The 19,963-nt window shown below is 42.3% G+C and overlaps 1 long non-coding RNA gene across 1 annotated transcript; it reads left to right on the top strand.

Moving 5' to 3' along the window:
* Positions 1–479: 479 nt before the first annotated feature.
* LOC310964559 lies at positions 480–19,694 on the top strand. The gene is made up of 4 exons (XR_014593753.1): positions 480–776; positions 2,926–2,979; positions 8,146–8,278; positions 19,393–19,694. It is a non-coding gene; the product is annotated as an uncharacterized lncRNA (long non-coding RNA).
* Positions 19,695–19,963: the final 269 nt, after the last annotated feature.

The following is a 19,963-nucleotide window of genomic DNA, read 5'->3' on the forward strand; positions in this document are numbered from 1 at the left end:
AAAAAAAATGTAATTCTGATTTCTGCTTCTGTTGCTATTCCTTTCACATGTTCCAAATGAAAAACTCATTAGTAAATGACTGCTCAGCACATGATACTTCGTGGATTACTGTGTTCCACATTAACCTCTGAACATGTTTAATGTTACAGGGGTCACGAATATGCATTAACATGTGCAACAAGCATCATACATTTATGCATTATAGTATAACTGTCTGGGCTCCAGAGTGTTCTCTTCCTCCCCCCATCTTTCACATCTTAACAAGGAATTTTAACAAAGCACTAGCCTGGTTGTGTGTGTACTGTTCAGAAAATGGCGCTTTATGTTTGTCATTTACATGTATTTTGTGGTTTCTAAATCGAAGCATTGGTGTAGTGTACTGTCACCTTTCCCTGTCCCTTAAAACTACACTGACGGAAGCGCCCGAGGGACAAATTTGTGTGCGGAAGTGCGACTCGAAACAGCTAAAACGAGAAGGCTCCAGCAGTTCCTGGTGCAGTATTCCGCGTTTCTCACTCTTTAAAAGACGTCTGTTGTTGTTAAAACTTTCCGAGGAGTGCGAAACCTTTCGACAGAACGTTTCGGTCGCTCTGAGTCGTCGGAGGATATGGAACGTACGTCCCATTCTGTGAGACCCGGTGGAAGCGGGGGGCGGCAGCTCACCACCGGGAACGGCACCAAACCGTGGCCGGTCGTCGCGCTGGCAGTACTTGGCTCAGCCGTTGTTGTGGCCGCGGTTGGCTGCGTCTGCGCGTTCATTTACCCGATACTCAAAGGTAAGCGTGTCGCCGTGTCTCGCGCTCCCGATGCTGTGTTCAGGGGGGCTTCGTTATTTGCATCGGTGGGAAGTAACTAAGTAGCATTTACTGTACTCAAGCACTGTACTTTACACGAGTGATTCAATTTGATGCTACTAGGAGATAATGTGCTTTTTACTCCCCTGCATTTATTTGGTATATTCAGCTACTAGTTACTTTCAAAGTTTTGGATTATTAATACAAAATATAATCAACAAATGAAACAACTTTTGCTGTTTAGGATGTAAACAGCAGTATATAAAGTAAATGAAAATGCCCTTTATCAGCTGCAACATTAAAGGGATATTTTCATGAATCTATGAATAATATAATATTCTGCATAACGAGTACATTTTGATGCTAATACTTGTGTACTTTTACTTTAAGGTTGTATACGTAGAATCTTCATTTAAAGTTATTTATTTAAAAAAACAAATACAGCCACGGGGCGTTTTGAGGGGTACAGAAAGAAAGTATTGCTTTTCCATAAACGTATATCTTAAGTCTGAATTAATATGTTACATTTTTTTTGACGGGTTTGACAATGACTTTCTGTCCCGTTCTGTTTCCATGGTAGCAGCAAATAGCGTTGGGCGTTGCTGGTTGCCAGGGTTGTCTGTTGTTGGGTGCAGCTACTGTAGGCTGGCACTGGGTGAATTGGAGTTTTCCAAACCAGAGTCAATATAGGCCAAGCATTCACTCCATGGACTGAGAGAAAGGAGAGAAACGCCATTAAAACGCACGCCCAAATGGCTCTGCTTCTCCTTGATGCTAACATCACTTTCATCTTTACTTAGCTGGAACGGCTAACACTAACAGCTCACGCTAAAGGCAAACTGTAACTGTTAGTCAAACTCCTCTAATCCTTGTTTTTATGGTGTGATTTAACTGGAGGGGATGGGTTCAAACAGGCTCAAGCAGACTCCGTTATTTGTTATGCAGAATATTATATTATTCATTTTTTTATCTTCAGACACTAGATGGCGCTGTTCATTCTACACATTTGAAAGCAGGATTTTTACTTGTAACAGAGTAGGATATTTCTACAGTGCTGTATTACTCATTTGACTTTTACCACCACCAGTTACTTGTTATCTTAAACTTGGCTGATATCTAAAAATGACGCATGCATGTTGACATTTCGGGGAGTCTTTAATCAGTGCAGCACGGATTATACACTCAGAAAGTCTTCACTCAGCATACAAGATGGCAAAATCAATCAGTAAAAAGCTATTATCTTCTTGTGACAATTTGGTTGTTTTAATCATATATGTCATCATTATGCAGATAGGATCACTTCAGCCCACCTGCTTGTCTGAGAATTGAGCCTAACTTTGACACATTTTTGTGACGGCTATAGCGCTGTAATAACAAACGAAACAGACAGGAAATTCACAATTCCAAGGGTTCATTTCTTGGATCTGAACTGTAACACAAGAATGAACCTTCATTTTGACCTCGGAAAGACTAGTTTTACAAAAAATCCATTCAAGCTCCATATACTGCACCAGTTGAACTAGGGATGCGCGATATTAGATTTTTTGCCGATATTTTACATTTCATTGGATGGATAACCAAAACCGATATATGCTCTTTTTTTCCCACGCCTTATTGCAGGGATCATCAAGTCTTTTCTTTAGTTGAATTAACATATTATTATGCAAACTCTTATGTTGGCCCACTGGCAAATGCAGACATAATACAAAAGAAATCATTCCTTGTTCATTATATGAAAAGCACTTAAACTTGTGTTTTATGTAACTGCTGTCGGGAATTTCATCCGATGTAATCAAGGAAGCAGCAGGCTGTTTATTTATTGGTTTATTATAATGTCGTATAAGCCGATATCTGATAATACATTTCAAAGTCAATATCGGTATTAAATTTAACATGTTTTTTGACATGTTTTTGAAGAACTTGAGATGAGATTAATAAATAGATAAGTGTACACTGAGTTAGGATTATGTTCTTTATACCGTTGGGGAAAAATAAAACAATACAATCTCAATAACACCACCAACAAACAGATATGATAGTAAAATCCACCTTAACTGATGGTTTGACAAATGCTGAAATGATGCCTTTATTCTGTGTCAGTAGTTATACTGATTCATAGTGACTGTTTCAGAGCTGCGTGCAGAGAGAGTGAGAGGAGAGGATGGGAGTGAAGAAAGGATGCTTGGTGAGTATCAAGAGGGCTACTTTCACAACGATCTGCCGAATGCACAAAGTTTCTCTATGTGCTTGTTAGAAATCTGACCTAAGAGCAGGTTTTTTGTTACATCGCAAATACCTGACCCTGGATAAGCTGTTGGAGATGAGATGAGATGAGACAAATATTTTTTATGTCAATCCAGGTGCAATTGTCAATTTACAGTTGAAACCAGAAGTTTACATACACTGTGCAAAAAGACACTTAACGCTTTTTTTCCTCACTGTCTGAAGTTAAGCCAGACTAAACCTCTCCTGTTTCAGGTCAGTTAGGATATACAAAATTATTTAATTTTGCTAAATGCCACAATAATGAGAGAGAGTATATTTCAGATAATTTTTATTACTTTCTTCAAGGTCAAAAGTTGACATACATTTCCTTAGTATTTAGTAGCATTGCCCTTAAACTGCATAACTTGGGTCAAACGTTTTAGGTCAGACCTTGTCAAACCTTCCACAAGCTTCTGACAGTAATCTGCTGGAGTTCTGGCCCATTCCTCCTGACAGAACTGGTCTAACTGAACCAGGTTTGTCGGTTTCCTTGCTCGCACTCGCCTCTTCAAATCTGCCCACAATTTTTTCGATGGGATTCAGATCAGGGCTTTGTGATGGCCACTCCAAGACATTGATTTTGTTGTCCTCAAGCCACTTTTGAACTATTTTGGCAGTGTGCTTAGTGTCATTGTCCATTTGGAAGACCCATTGCGCCCAAGTTTTAACTTCCTGGCTGATGTTTTGGGATGTTGCCTTAATATTTCCACATAATGTTCTCTCTTCATGATGCCATCTATTTTATGAAGAGCTCCAGTTCCTGCTGCAGCAAAACAGCCCCACAACATGATGCTACCACCTCCATGCTTCACAGTTGGTATGGTGTTCTCAGGCCGACAAGCTTCCCCCTTTGTCCTCCAAATGTAATGGTGGTCATTATGGCCAAACATCTCCACTTTAGTTTCATCAGACCATAGGACATGTCTCAAGAAGTTGAGATCTTTGCCTTGGTGTCTTTTTGCAAACTGTAATCTAGGTTTTTTAGGTTTCTTCAGGAGTAACGGCTTCTTTCTTGCTGAGTAGCCTTTCAGCCCATGTCAGTACAGGACTTGTTTCACTGTGGATAATGACACTTTCTTACCAGCTTCAGCCAGCATCTTCACAAGCTCTTTAGCTTTTGTTCTGGGGTTGATTCCAAAACACGTTCATCTCTGGGACACAAAGTCCATCTCCTTCCTGAGCGGTGTGATGGCTGGACATGTTTATACTTGTGCATAACTGTTTGAACAGATGAACGTGGCACCTTCAAGCATCTGGAAATTGCACCCAAGGATGAACCAGACTTGTGGAGTTCCACAATTCTCTCCCTGATTTCTGTTGATTTGCCCATGAAATCAGAGTGTTTGAGGTGTGGCCTTAAAATACATCCCCAGGTGTGCCTTCAAATAACTCACATGTTGTCAGTTAACCTATCAGAAGCTTCCAAAGCCATGACATCATCATCTGGGCTTCCCCATGTTGTTTAAAGACAGTACTTTTTGTGTATGTAAACTTTTGACCCCAAAGAAAGTAACATACAAATCTCTTGGAAAATCTCACACTCATTATTGCGGCATTTACCAAAAGGAAATAGTTTTGGTAATTCTAAATGAACTGAAACAGGGAAAGGTTTAGTCTGATTTAACTTCAGATGGTGAGAAAAAATGTGTTGTGTGGAGTTTTGCATAGTGTATGTAAACTTCTGGTTTCAACTGTATGTAAATGGGATGCAGAAACTTGAAGTCGTCAGTGCACATACAGGACATTGAGAATGGGACATTTGCATGTTGATAGATTCTGGAATTGTTAATGATTGTTAATAATTGTGCTTTTTTTGCCAACAAAACTACAGCGCTTTTGCTTTTGCGTGGTTTATTTCAGAGAACACTAGTATAAGTTGCATCTGCTTCAATCTGAATCCGAATATAACTGGGTTTCCAAGTGTAATTCAGGCGTTCTTGTATTCCATGGTCTTATTTGGCATGAATATACATCAACTAAGTCATCGGGGGAGTTTTTTCCGTTGATCACCTATTAACAGAGAAATCCCGGACAGTCACTTGCAGCCAGACATGGCTAACACTGATTAGCACGGGGCAGTGCGCTGAACCACCCAAAACATCTTTCTTAACCACTAATACTGTTCAAAATAACAGCAAACCTCAGCAGCAGCACGAGAAGAGTCCCTACACAGAGAACAAAGCACCAACAACATTATTGAGCCCAGAGTGAGACTGTTTTACAAGTCCATGGGTTCAGAACTTCCAGCCGCTGTTGGATAAATGCAAGTCAGACTCCCCCTGTCCCTTGCAGGCCGGGTTAGTCTTATTAAGACGGCTATACAAAGTTTCTTTATGTTTTTCAACATCTTCCAATGTGTCTGAACAAAATCGATTTTTACTAATCTAGATCAACAACTTAATGCCCCTTGTTTGGCAGAAAAAAAAATATTCTTTAAGTCCCTACACCTGAAGGTGGACTAGAGCTCACTAATTTCTGCCACTACTTTTGTGCCTGCAACATAAATAAACTTTTATATTGGCTCTGCAGTGAAGTTGCAGACGCCTGCCCGCCCTGGGCTCATACTGAGATAACATCTTCTTCCTGCTCTTTACACTCTACGGTTTGCTAACAGCTCCCCATAACAGCCTACAAGGTCTCACCCAATCCGGTTGTCATTAATGCAATTCAAATTTAGATCCAGTTCAGGAAGCAGTACGGCTCGCTAAGGGCTTCGATCCTTGCCCCAGTTTTGAATAACTTTGTGTTTTTCCTTTCCTGCACGCTTCATTCCGCATATGGTCAGATAAGGGCCTCAAAACGCTTAATGACCTGTATGACAAAGGGGTTTTTGCGTATTTTGCATTAATGTCGGACAAATACAGCCGGCCTAGTAGCCACCTACTTTCGGTACCTTCAAATGAGACATTTTATCCAAAAGCAATTCCCACATTTTCCGAACCGCCCCCCTGAAGCTGAGACAGACCGATTCCTGTGTCGCAACCGGTGGCGATTTCTCTGAGACTGCAAGCTAAGCTTCCCCTAAAATGTCACCAAAAAAAAAAAGTGGTGAGACATGTACTGCTGTGTGTACATTTCATTGACTTAATACGCACTAGGAAGCCTTCATCTTTTGTTCGCTTCTTATCACAGGTAACCGTTGCAGCTTCCTTCTCATTCATCCCCACAGCTCCACAGCGCTTTACACAGTCGGACACTCAGCTTCTGATCCGGAGACTTTACCGATCCCCAGTGACTTTGTCTTTGTTAAAAACGACCAGCGTTGTGTTTGGCGACTTTGTTTTGTCAATCTGCGGTTTCTTCCCCCAACGAGCAGCAGCAGCTGCGGAGCTCCTCCCCCTGTCACGATCCCTCATACTCACAGGCGGTCACACTTCACAGTAGCCTGGCGCAGCAGCTCCTTGTTGGTACGACAAGGTCACAGATCATTTTCTTGAAAAGGAACAAAGGGTACAATTTACATATAAATAAACAAACACATTTATGATGTAGGCCGGAAAAATTAGCTTCCCCTTCTTGAAAGACCAGCAGCCGCCACTGCTCTCGATATACAACACAAACGACTGATATCTGTCATTTAAAATAAGATTGCTCTTCTGAGCCCAGTCCCCACCGCCTCACCTAAAAATGCATGGGAATAGGATTTAGGGGTAGACATTACTGAGGTCCAGTGGAGGGACATTCTTAAACTGGTCCACTCATCCTTGATTTGTGCCAGACACGGCCTGTTACAGTAGAGGTGCTTCATAGAGCCCATTCACCAATGCTAACCTGGCTAAGATATACCCTAGTCACAGTGAAGCTTGTAACCGCTGTAAGCAGTCCCCAGCCGACCATACACACATGTTATGGATTCTGAAGTTTGGTCCAATATATTCCAAACCCTCAAACAGGCTCAACACAAATTTGGAACCCAATCCCCTGACTGCTCTTTTTGGGCTCCCTCCGTCTAAAAACCTGCCCCTTACTACTCAACGTGTCATGTCCTTTACCACCCTACTCACCAGACGTAATATTCTTCTTAAATGGAAACATGTTTCTCCACTGACTCATTAGTTGGATACGTGAAATTTTACAATGTCTAAGGTTAGAGAGGTTAAGGTTTTCACAGAGGGGATCTCTGACAGCATTCCACCAAACCTGGGATCATGAATTACTTTATTTATTTTTGCTATTAGTTTTTTTTCATTTATTGACTTTACCTATCCACTTATGTTACATGTAATTCGGTTACTTGGTTGGTTATTGTGACCGTGTCTGACGTGGGTTGTTGGGAGGGATAGTGGGATTCATGTTGGGATTTTCTGATTTAGTCTTTTTTTTTCACCTTAAAGCAGACACACTGAACAGCTGTTCTACTCCTTCTTGTGTACTTGTCTGCATGATTCTCTTTTAAAATATTGGGGAAAAAAGTATTTTACCAGTAGGGCCATATTAACAGGTCGTCCATACCCAATGCACTGGAGTTCAGTTCAAGGAGGAAAGTTTTGAACTGAACTACAGTGTATTCGGTAATCGACTCTAAATGCCTCTCAGCCGGCTGCTAAAGCTTGTAGCATTGTAAAATATCTTTTTTTAATAAACTTCAGGTTTAGTAACTACGTTGTTGGTGCTTAATTTATGTGTAGGGACTCTTCTCATGCTACTGCAGAGGTTTGGTGCCATTTTGAGAAGTATTAGTGGTTTAAAAAAGCCATTTTGGATGGGTTAGCTCTCCGACCCCGAGCTACTCAGTTTTAGCCCTTTGGGGCTTTTAGCGACTGTCCAGGATTTCTATGTTAACAGGTGATCAACGAAAAAGACTATCTCAAAGACTTATTTAATGTGTATTCATTCATTCATGCTGAAATAGACCATGGAATGCAAATACACCGGAACGACACTAAGCTTTAGGTCAAAAGTTGGTGAATGTGTGTGTGTGTGTGTGTGTGTGTGTGTGTGTGTGTGTGTGTGTGTGTGTGTGTGTGTGTGTGTGTGTGTGTGTGTGTGTGTGTGTGTGTGTGTGTGTGTGTGTGTGTGTGTGTGTGTGTGTGTGTGTGTGTGTGTGTGTGTGTGTGTGTGTGTGTGTGTGTGTGTGTGTGTGTAGGTTTCTGGAGTATCCTGGTGCTGTCAGGATTAGTAGGATGTATCTGCTTTGTCTTCTCATGGACCCTCACCTACCTTGACTCCTACCAGCCTGGCATGTTGTTGGGGATACCACTGACACTGGCCCGCTTCAGGTAACACACCAGGGCCCTGTTTCAGAAAGCAGACTCAACAAACCCTAAGCTTAATCCTGAACTCTGAGTTGACTTATCCTGAGTTGTGAAACGGGAATTTGTCGGTTCCAGAACAGCTGAGTTACAGTGTTCTAAAAAAGGACATGGCTCGAGGTTATATTGTCTATATTCAGTTATAGTGAATAATTGAATGTGAGTACAAAAAATGCTGTTCAAAGAAATGACTGACAGCGTATAAAAGTGATAACTTTCCTCCTTAGCAACAAACTAATCCGACCAGGATTTGATTTCTAACATTCAGTAATCTCCGCTTTGTAAGCTCTTTGATCCGGACTGTATGAATGGGGACATTAAAGAGCGTGTCTGGCTCTTTTTAGGAGAATGAGACAAAGAGAAACTCTGAGTTTTTTGTAAAACCTTCATCTATGTCGGTTTTTGTTTTTTTAATATTAACACCGTGACTTTGTATGGAAAGTTGTCGGTTTGGTCGAGCAGTTCCTCTTAAATAATTATGGCTCATTGTGTAATAATCTGGAAAGTCTTGCGGATCGAGTTGACTCAAATTTCGAATGTTTACAACTCTCACACTCCTCCCCCTCTACCACCGAGCTCCTCAGCTCCCTCCCTTCGAGTGCTCGTCAGTGCACGTTCCCCAGATACCTGTGAACGCGCCCGTGTCTTCTCTCATCAATAAACAGTATGGAGTACACACTACATGGAGGTAGGTTGGCTAACTTACTCATAGATAGCCTTGCGCTGAGTGGACAGGATGATACGGCGCAGACGAGTTTTGCAAAACAAACAACAGGCTCTAGGTGCACATAGAGGCGCGTTTTTTTTTTCAAAAAACAGATGATTTATGTTGTTCTATTGGAGCATATTGTCAGTTTCCGTGAATATAATCAAAGAAATATTGCAGACTGCAACTTTAAGTTGTAAAAATTGGTCTGAAGCTTTAATTCCATTCAATTCAGTTTTATTCACAGTGCCAAATCGTAACAAAAGTTATGTCACTTTACAGAGTAGGTATAGACCAAACTCCATGACTTATTTGAATTGAATTGAATTCAAATTACTCAGTTTGTTGTTTGTTTAGATACTAGGATCAATGGTTAATGGTCTCTATCACTCGGGATGTGATCAGTCGCAACGATGAAACTTAATTTCTAGGATATTAGAGAGTAGCTACATGTTCTTATTTCTGAGTGAGAAAGATCGTGGTGCAGCTGCAGAATGTAGTTTTAAATTGAGTATTCTAAATAGTCTTCATACAGTCTGAACTGTTTTTGTCATGAACGGTTCAGGTATAACACAAAAAGGTGGACCCAATGCAGACACGAAAGTTACAAAATAAACGTTTAATATAATAAACGGACAAACGCAAAACACTACAGATATACAAACACAAAGACGGAGACGGGCCGGAAACGGGAACACAGGAAACTACGGAGAAAACAGAAAACAAACACGATTAATAAACTTACTATGGGAAGCGTGAAAACCACAACGAGAACGGGGATGCCAGCCCGGGGGGAATAGTTTTACCAATACTGGGTCGACGACGGTCCGGCGCTGCATGCCTGTCAGCTTCAGGTATTTAGGTGTTGAGGTAATCAGCAAAACAGGCTGCAGCTTGGGGGAACGCCTACCGGACCTACACAGAGACGAGGGAGAGAACATGCAGGGAAACACAGACAGGGGGAGACAAACTCACACATACAGGAAGAGAGGAGGGTACTGACAGAACCAGATCATGACAGTTTTAGCTGCATTTCACTGACTGTGTTTTAATTAAGTACATTGTTGAAGAAGCTGAAAAAAAACTTACTGGGATAAAATGTTAAGCCAAGATTAAAATGAATTCAAATAAATTCAAAGATATTGTATTTTAACCTCAAAAAACACAACCATTGTTATTACTTGATCAGATTGTGATCTTACAATCATAGCTCTATATCTTGATCTTTATATATATTTTTTCAATCTCTAACTTTATTTTTAAATGAGGATTTAATAGAGACCAGAGAATAATCCTTTTTTGTGTTAACTTATTTACACTTTTCCCTACTCTGACTTGGGCTCTTTTCTTTAAAGATGTACAGTCTGCATGCATGCATTAATATCTCTACATCCACAGGATTAAAGTGTAACTCCGGCGAAAATGGACCCTGTGGTCTTTTTCAGCATGAATATACATCAAATCAGCCATCGAGACAAGTTTTTTGGGTCATCGCTTATTAACAGAGAAATCCCGACAGTCTATAGCAGTCAGACGTGGCTAACACTGAGTAGCTTGAGGCAGAGTGCTGAACCATCCAAAACTACTTTTTTTTTAACCACTAATGTTTCTTAAAATAGCATCAAACCTCTGCAGTAGCATGATAAGAGTCCCCGCACGTACGGTATGTATTTATAATCTATACATAGTGCGCATGCACGAAAGTTGCACGCTGCCTGTTACTGCTCCGGTCTTTGAGTTCGCTTTTTCAAACTTTCTAAAATTAACTTCTGTGAAGTTCTGCCCTCTACAATGAGGTAACTTTCAATTGTTTTATGGTTTATTTTTCTTATGTTTTTATCAATGCTACTTCCACAGTGACACGCTGCCTTTGATTACTCCGAAGTACAGCTGCTCCGGAGAAATGAATGCACAGGGACATTACGGAGAACCAGAACGTTTCAGTGGATGGCTTCCACACCATTCGGTGCTGGCTGTTGGACTCCATCCATACCGTCTGCTTAGAGAGATCCCGCATATCATCACTGTTGTTCTGTTCATTCCTCCCCCTGCAAACCTGACATCTGCCTGCAGCATCAAACACACCACCATCTCCAGACTCCAGACTCAACACCCCAGTGCCCTCATCATCATGTCGGGAGACTTTAACCACGTCACCTTGGATAGAGTTCTGCCGAACAGTACGTGAGCTGCACGGGGAGGACATCGAGGGGCTCACTGAGTGCATCACAGATTACATTACTTTTTGCGTGAACTGCAATGTCCCGCTCGGACTGTAACCTGCTACGTAAATAACAAACCCTGGATCACCAAGGACATTAAGGCCATCCTGAATGAAAAGAAGAGAGGAGGCTTCCGGTTCCGGTTCAGAGGGGATGGCCGCTTAGTTAGAGAGCTCTCGACTAGAGATAATAAAACTGCCCCAAAGTGATTAATTTATTTAGTGAACTGCACGAAAAGAAGGGTAAAGGGGCACAGATGACGTCTAAAAAGTACAAGAAGGGGAAAAAAACACCTATCGAACAACTTGCAGACCACGAGGAGCAGCTAACAGAGGACGCTAACGTTAGCTCCCCCGGGGCTAGCCGCGGGGCTTCACCTGCTCCCAGCTATGATGGCGCTGATACGGAGGAAGAGGAGGAACCGGTTAACCTGGTGACGATCCTGAAAGTGCTAAGAGGCGTTGGGAATGAGGTGAAAGAATTTCAAAAGGACACAAAAATACAACTACAAGACATCAGAGGTGAGCTGGACAAAACAAACGCGAGGCTAAACGAGGTGGAAGATAGGGTCGCCGGGCATGAAGATAAGCTCCAAAACACAGACGAGATACTGGCTGAGATGATAACATCACAGGAAAAACTTCAGATGAAGCTGACAGCGATGGAGGCCTACTCGAGAAGGGAGACACTCAGACTGTACGGAGTCCCGGAGGGAGCGGAGTCGGGGTCACAATCTATGAGCCAGTTCGTGGAGAAGCTACTCCGAGAGAATTTAAACATCCCCCCGCTAACAGCACTACAGATCCAGAGGGCGCACAGAGCGTTAGCTCCCCTCCCACCAAGCGGCTCCCAGCCCAGATCGATCCTGGTAAAGTTTCTGTGCTTCACTGTTAAAGAAGAAGTGCTCAGGCTGGCCTGGGAGAAGAAAGGCTTCACATGGAACAACAACAAGATAAACCTCGATCACGACTACCCCCCGGAGATCATGGCCATGAGGAAGGAATACACGGAGACGCGGAGGATCCTGAAGGAGAAGAACCTGCGGTTCCGGACCCTCTACCCAGCCCGCCTTAAAGTGTTCTTCGAGGAAGGAGTGAAAATCTACAACTCGGTGGAGGAGGCGACGGCGGACCTGGCGAGCCGGGGGCTTCCGGTGAGAGTGATTAAGCCACCGACGACCCCCAGAGAGAAACTACAGAGATGGGCTTCGTGGCGGGGGGCGGGGGACCGGCGCCCGCGGCAGAACCGAGGAGCTGCAGAATACAAGGAGAGACTGCAAGTATTTAGGCGAGATGAGAGTTAATGTTAAGACATGATTGTGATTTGGACGTCATGGTAAGAACTTAATTAATGTCGAGCCAATGTGGGTGGGGACTCTCTTTTTTGAGGACGTCATCACAATGGAAGGCCCCCTATCTCAGGGAGTAAGTAGGGGTATTCCTTCAAAAACCAAGGGCAGCAGTGGAAGAGCGTCACTGCTGGAAGTTCGGTTAGGAGCTTTTTTGCTTCAGTTACACACCACTTCTGTTCGTTCTACGTTTGTTCGCTCGTTGTTGTTGTGTTTTTTGTTTGTATTTCTTTCTTTTGTTTTTTTTGGGGGGGGGGGGGGTGCCAGCCGCAGTTGGGGAATATTTTGCTGTCAGTTAATACAAAAACATGCAATCTGAACCAGTGAAAATTATTTCATTTAACGTAAATGGGGTTTTGAATACGATCAAGATGAACAAGATTCTATCTAAATTAAAGAAAGAAAGAGCCCAGATTGCATTACTCCAGGAGACACACATGAACCAAACAGATCATTTGAGGTTAAAGAGAAAGGGTTTTAAATATGTATTTTCATCAGCTGTCAAATCCAAACATAAGAGGGGAGTGGCAATACTTATCTCTGGTGGACTTAACTATGAACATGTCTCAGAAATCGGTGATGAGGAAGGCAGATTTGTCAGGGTAACAGGTAGGATAGAGGGATCTGAAATTACAATACTAAATGTATACGCTCCACCTGGGAGTGATTGGGTATTCTATAGGAATATTTTTGATTTAATGGTGGACTCTCAGGGCACGGTTGTCTGCGGGGGGGACTTTAATTTTAGACTTAATCCTAAACTAGACTCATCCAACCCGACGAGCCAAACTAACCCACTCATAAGGAAAATCAACTCCTATCTGGTAGAAATGGGGATTATAGACGTGTGGCGAGAGCTGTGCCCGTCCACCAGAGATTATACTCATTATTCTGGCTCATTTAAAGTATACGCTAGGCTGGATTACTTCTTTATGTTCAAGGTGGATAGTTTTAAGATTAAAGATTGTGATATATTAACAAGGGATTTATCGGATCACAGTCCTATCTGTATGTCTTTGCAAGTGGCTAGGAAAAAACGAAACTCCTTATGGAAACTCAACTCAAATATATTCAATGACCCTGCCATAGTTTCCGAAATAAAGGAAGAAATAAAAGGATTTTTAGAAATCAATGACACAGGCGAGGTATCAACAATTATTATTTGGGACACACTTAAAGCGGTACTGAGAGGCAAATTAATTTCTATTACCTCTCACCTAAAAAGAACCAAAGGGCAGAAACTAGTAGATCTTCAGACAAGGCTAAAACGGAAACAACAGGAAGACTCTAACAACCCAAACCTTACTGTAAAGCAGGAAATTAGGAAACTACAGGCAGAAATCAACGATGTTTATACACAGGAGGTCCAGAGGAATTTAATTTTCCTGAAACAGAAGTATTATGAGATAGGAGGGAAATCAGCAAAATACTTAGCATACAAACTACGGAAGCAACAGGAGGAAAGCACTATTTATAAAATTAAGAACCCTAAAACTCATATACTAGAAACCAAATTGGAAAGGATTCAGGAATGTTTTGAGTCCTTTTATAGAGATCTTTACACTCAACCTGACGCCCCTGGGGAAGATTGTTTTGAAGGCTTTCTCAGCCACTTGAACTTACCTTCACTTTCAGACTCTGAAAATGACAATTTATTAAAACCGATTTCGACAGAGGAAATTAATGCTGCTATCACCAGACTAAAACCAGGCAAGGCAGTGGGGCCGGACGGGTACAACTCTCAGTGGTATCGCATCCTTAGGTCAGAACTAGTTCCACTATTGGCAAAGACGTTTAACTACGTCCTGCAGAAGGGAGAAATCCCCCCTTCCTGGAGGGAGGCCTCTATCTCAGTTATCCCAAAAGAGGGGAAAGATAAACGAGAATGTGGGAATTATCGACCAATTAGTGTCCTCAACTTAGATTATAAACTATTTACTTCTATTCTTGCCCGCAGATTGGAACACCTGCTACCTGAACTCATTAACTTAGACCAGACCGGTTTTATACACCACAGACAAACAACTGATAACATAAGAAGAGTACTACACATCCTTGGACAGATACAAAATGACAAATCTCAAGTAATTATAGGGAGTTTAGACGCTGAGAAAGCTTTTGATTCCGTCAGATGGGCATTTCTATACAAGGTACTGGGGAAATTTGGATTCCAGGATAGGTTTATCAAAGTAATCCAGGCGCTGTATGACAGACCTTCAGCCCGCATCAAGGTCAACGGTAATCTATCAGAGGCCTTTACTCTAAAACGAGGGTGTAGGCAGGGCTGTGCAATCTCGCCCCTCCTTTTCAACCTATTTATAGAAATATTAGGCCAATTAATTAGACAAAATCAAAATATTAAGGGTATTATATTATCAGGTGTTGAACATAAGGTAGCAATGTTCGCTGATGACGTGCTGGTCTGCCTGGGGGAACCAGAGAGGTCATTTAGTGAATTGATGGCTACTTTGAATGATTTTGGCAAGCTATCTGGCTACAAAGTCAACATTTCAAAAACCCAGGTGATGACTCTTAATTTTTTAGCTCCTGTGACTCTACGTAAGAAATTCAAGCTAAATTGGGAAAATGAAAATATTAAATACCTAGGAATACATCTGACTAAAGACCTCGCCGGGCTTTTCAGAGCAGACTATGAGCCAATATCTGCAAGTATAAAAGCAGACCTACATAGATGGAACCTGGTCCCCTTCCTGAGTCTTAGTGCGAGGATTAGTGCAATTAAAATGAATGTGTTACCACGTTTACTTTACCTGTTTAGGAATTTGCCTATAGAGGTGGGTGAAAATCAATTTAGGGAGTGGGACAAGTGGATCTCCAGATTTATCTGGCAGGGCCGGAAGCCAAGGATTAAATATGCCACTCTCCAACTCGCTAAGGGAAGAGGAGGGTTGGGTCTCCCCTGCCTAAGGAATTATTACAATGCCGCACAGATAGCTCCCCTCCTATATTGGTGCATTGAAACATACAAAGCTAAATGGAAGGAGCTGGAGTCCAACCTATCAAGCCAGTTCCCCATCCAAGCTGTAATTGCGGACCAAGGTTTAATATGTCATTTGGAAAAGCTAGGGAACCCCTGGTTGAGCCACACCCTCCGAGTCTGGCAGAAGGTGACTAGTATCTGTGGGATACAGAGAATGTTGAGAATATTCAGATGGTTTGCTTTTGATTCGGATTTTACTCCCAACAGACACGATTCCAGCTTTAAATCATGGACAATATATGGGCTTACAACATTTATTTCACTTACTCAAAAAAACATTGTGTGCAGCTTTGATACCTTGCGGGACAAACATGGCTTAGCACGGATCGAATTTCATAGATACCTTCAATTGCGCTCCTACATTGACCATGAATGTAAATTAACTAATTTCTCAAAAGTTGAATTAGAATTTTTCCACATTCTGAAAAATGCTATGACCAAGACCCCTTCCAATTCTATTTCAAAGCTATACACAACGCTTTCCAATGCTAACAATAACAACACTCAATACATTAAAAATAAATGGGAAGCAGAATCAGGGATTGAGATTTCTGAGGAGGCTTGGGATAATATCTGGTCCTTTCAATGGACAACATCCAGCTCTATGGACTGGAGAGAACACTGCTGGAAGAATATTATTAGATTTTTCAAAACACCGTATCAGGAGAGGTATAAAGGTGTAACAATGCCGTGCTGGAGGCAGTGTGGCTCGGTTGTTGCCAACCACTACCATATCTTCTGGGACTGCCCCAAGTTAAAAGCCTTCTGGAGGGATATACAGGTTTCTTTAAGCGCAGTCTTTAACACTCATATTCCCCTGAGCTTTGATGTCCTGTACCTGGGTCATGGTCTTGTTCTCCAAGGCAGGAGAGAGATAAAGCTGCTGCAAATTCTCTTGGTGGCAAGTAAGAAATCAGTTACAAGAAGATGGTTGAGCCCGATCCCGCCTACTCAAGATGACTGGATTGGAATTATTCTGGAGATATATAGAATGGAAAAATTGACATACCAAATAAGACTTCAAAAGGACAAATTTGACCAAACCTGGAACAACTGGATTTCGTTCATTGCCCCCATGAGAGCAGACTTTATTTGATTTCATTGGTAACATTGCTCTACTATTCGCTCGTTTAATTTATGACTTGTTTCTGAAGATTATTTATATGACACTGACGGCTGGGGTCCCCCCCCCCATGGGTTTTATATTGTTCTGTATATAAAACAAAAACTGGAGTGGCATTTATTTCTGCTTTACTGTAGTTACCATGTGGATGTATTTTACTGTCCATTCCAAATAAACATACAATTTAAAAAAAAAAGAAAAGAAGAGAGGATTCAGAGATGGCAACCATGAAGAGGTGAGGAGAGTGCAGGGGGTTCTCAGAATTTCAAATCAGGGAAGCTAAAGACAATTAAAGGAGAAAGCTGGAGAACAAACTCTAGCTGAACAACATGAGTGATGTGTGGAGTGGCATGAGAACCATCAAGGGTTTCAGAAGATTGGTAGCACAGGGCTGGAGGACCATGTGGACCAGGCCAATGAACTGAACCTATATTTCAATAGGTTTGATACTGCGGTCCATCCCCCACATGACTCTGCTGTCGCGGCCCCTCAACTAATTCCACTTTACCTTCCCCTACTCCTCCTCCTTACAGACCCTTTGTCTGCCCCTCACACCTCACTTCACACCTATCTATTTCACCCCTCCCTCCTGCTCTACATCATGTCCTCCACAACCTGATGACCTCAGCCCTCCCCAAACGGACACGTCTACAGTGTCCTTCACGCATGACCTGGTGAGTAGACAGCTGACAAGACTCCACTCTGGCAAAGCTGCAGGGCCCGATGGTGTATTTCCCAGGGTGCTTAAAGCCTGTGCCCCCCAGCTGTGTGGAGTACTGAGTGAAGTCTTCAGCCTGAGCCTGCACCTCCAGAGAGTCCCTGTGCTGTGGAAGATGTCCTGCCTTGTGCCTTTGCCAAAGACGCTGCGTCCCAGTGGCCCTCAGGACTACAGAGTAGGCCAAAGCCGACTCCTCTTCCTGAGGAGGCTGAGGTCCTTTAACATCTGCCAGACGATGCTGAGGAGTTTTATGAGTCTGTTGTGGCCAGTGCGATCTTCTTCGCTGTCACACGCTGGGGCAGTGGGCTGAAGGTCGCAGACACCAACAGACTGAACAAAGTGATCAGGAGGGCCAGTGATGTGGTGGGGGAGAGGCTCGACACCCTGAAGACCGTGGCAGAGAGGAGAATGCTGTCCAGGCTCCGGTCTATCCTGGACAGTGTCTCCAATTTACAAGGCTTCCCTTTCATCCCTTCCCAGGAGATTCAATAATCTAACCTCAGAGAACAACTGTTCACAAATGGCCTCCTGTGACTCCAACAACTGTTGTTAAGACTCAATAGAAATGAGTAATTATAAAAAGAAACAGTAATCGATAAAGTGCAAATGTTTTTTAATTTTAATAATTTTCCATTTCAGTACATACTAAAAAGGAAAACTGGAATCCTGGTTCAACAAACAAGTAACATGAAAAGTAGAACCAGGAACCAGGCTGAGGTAGAAAATTAAGGTTGAACTTGAAATAAAGTTTATGAAAGCTGGGTTTTCCACTTTACTCAAAGGCTGCAGGTCTCCGTCAGTAAACTGCACCACCAGGTCGTCGTGCTGTGGCTGAGAGATAACAGCAGAGCTGCTACTGTACTCAGTTAATGGGATCTGGGTCGAGGAACTGTCTTGACTGTCTCTTGATTTTTTATTTGCTTGCACAGACCTTGAAATGCTGAGTACTTAAGTTCAACGTGCAGTTTCAGGTTTGCTGTGCATGTGACTGAAGTGTGGATTTTTTTTTTGAAAGCCAGCAAAGTTTGCAAAGAAAAATAAGATTTACCCCATCCTCACGACCTTGTCAGAAAACTAACTTAACATAGAGTATGACACGTCCTTGTGTGTTTTGTCCCCTACACATTGGCGTCCTGACACTTGTGGCTGGTGTTGCCAGATTGGTGTATTAAGGCCTGTTGTTGTGTCTTTAGCCTTGTTTTCGCCTGGAAGGCTCTATACAAATCTGGGGCCCTACTGAACAAAGTGAGAGTAAACTGAGAGAGCGTGTTGTTCCCAGACACCAGAATGGACGCGTTCACAGTAACGTTCTTACTGGCTACTGCAGATGTTTGGTGTAATTTTGAGAAGTATTAGTGATTTAAAAAAAGCTGTTTTGGATGATTTAGCGCTCTCACCCAAGCTACTCAGACCGTCCTGGATTTCTCCGTTATTAGTGGGTCACCCAAAAAACTCGTCTCAACGGCTTATTTGATGTTTATTCATGCTGAAAAAGAGGTTCCCCGGAGTTGAACTTTAAAATGGAGGCTCTGTCCTTCAATTACCTGTTGCTATGGTGAATCATAGTATCAGAGCTTCATTGATGATGACTTTTTATGTCAGGCTCATGCTACTCAGAGTTGAATGAACTAGCTATGATCCGCTGTTCTGGAACTGAAAACTCAAGAGTTTCCCATCTCAGGATAGATCAATGAATATATCAGACTAGTGTCTACCTTATAGTAAATATGGCACAGCCTTTGACCTCACTAGCAGATGGCAGATTATGACTTCAACATGTTAAAAACCGGCGTGTGTGTGTGTGTGTGTGTGTGTGTGTGTGTGTGTGTGTGTGTGTGTGTGTGTGTGTGTGTGTGTGTGTGTGTGTGTGTGTGTGTGTGTGTGTGTGTGTGTGTGTGTGTGTGTGTGTGTGTGTGTGTGTGTGTGTGTGTGTGTGTGTGTGTGTGTGTGTGTTTTCTCCTAGAGATGTATCTGACCATGGCTTCCACATGGGTTATGGTGTTGCTATCCTTAACGGCATCATGGCCTTGCTCACTGTCATCTGGAGCCTCACCTGATGCAAACACAACCTCAGTAGAAGTGCTCAAGTTTACGTTTAAATGCTAAATCAACAACATAAAAAATAAAGCACGGGAGTTCGGGATCACAAAAATGTTCGCCTCACATACTGATGGTCCTCCCACAAGCATGTGACGCTGAATACTGGGTAGACTGGGCTAATGTGTATAAGCTACATTCAGTGTTGGGAGATCTCTGTCATTAAAACGCAACATTTTATGTTGAAATAAAGAGATTTTGACATCGGAACAGTTGGAAATGTCTGTATTTATTATATATCTTCTCCTATCTTCTTTATCATCTTTGTATTTAATGAATATTTAGCTGTAAAAATTAAGCAAAACAGTCGCTATCTTCCTTCCTTATTCTGGTTTTTATTCAGCTGTTTATCTGCAGGCCTATGAAAGTCCAAAAAATGATGAATACACTCACACCACTGAGACTGAACTTACAATAGCAAGAAAGTCATGTTTCTT

The sequence above is a fragment of the Echiichthys vipera genome (assembly GCF_963691815.1).
Source record: "Echiichthys vipera genome assembly, chromosome: 23".
In the NCBI taxonomy this organism is placed as follows: Eukaryota; Metazoa; Chordata; class Actinopteri; order Perciformes; family Trachinidae; genus Echiichthys; species Echiichthys vipera.